Below are 957 nucleotides of genomic sequence, written 5' to 3' on the forward strand. Positions count from 1 at the left end.
TATCAATAATAGGTGACCTTAATATAATAAAACCTGATGGATGGTTTATTTCAATACGACTTAGTTTAATACCAATACTTTTATTTTCTTGATGGATGGTTTATTTCAATGATGTATAGGAGTATATTTGTCTTGACCGTTGGGAGAGCTTAAACATATAGTTTCAATACAAAATAAAAATAAATTTGTTTCCTGCTACAAAAATATGTTGATGATAGGACCCCTTTTGACTTTTTTAAATGTTTATTAATTCTCATTCTACCAGGATTATATTACATCTTCTAATTAATATTTTATGATAAAAATATATAATTTATTATATTCTAATTTTTAATTATGTCTCGTATTAACTTTTTTTTTTTAAATAAATGCATAGAAAAGAATCAAAATGAAAACTCACTAAAATGCACCACCTCAGTTGATCTTCCTATATTTTAGGTATATATAATGATATAATGACGATGAATTGATAATAATGATATGATACTGATATGATACCAGTAAAGATTATTATCGCATTATTCTAAAAGATTTCATCAAATAAAGAAGGCAAACGTAATTAATGGAATTAGTATATCATTCAAGAAACTATGTTTTGTCATTTGTATTACTTGTCCATTAACGAACACCCACGCCTTTTTACAAACAACCAAAAGAATATACTAAACAAAACAAGCAATGGTAGTGGGTGGTGGTTACAATATGCGCTGGTTTATTGACAAACTTCTTAAATCGTGGGGGGCTATCTATTGTATTTTCTAAATTGCTATTATTAGTCCTTTAAATTATACATTCCACCTTATTAAACAATTTGGTTTGGTAGCTCTTGTTAACTGATAACTAAAAAAGATTATGGATTAGTTTGAAATTTGTTATCATGTAAGATAATATTATATGAATATTTAATCATATTCATATATTTTAAGAGTCTAATTAAATACTAATATCAGTTAATTT

The sequence above is a fragment of the Arachis ipaensis genome, chromosome B10, assembly GCF_000816755.2.
Source record: "Arachis ipaensis cultivar K30076 chromosome B10, Araip1.1, whole genome shotgun sequence".
In the NCBI taxonomy this organism is placed as follows: Eukaryota; Viridiplantae; Streptophyta; class Magnoliopsida; order Fabales; family Fabaceae; genus Arachis; species Arachis ipaensis.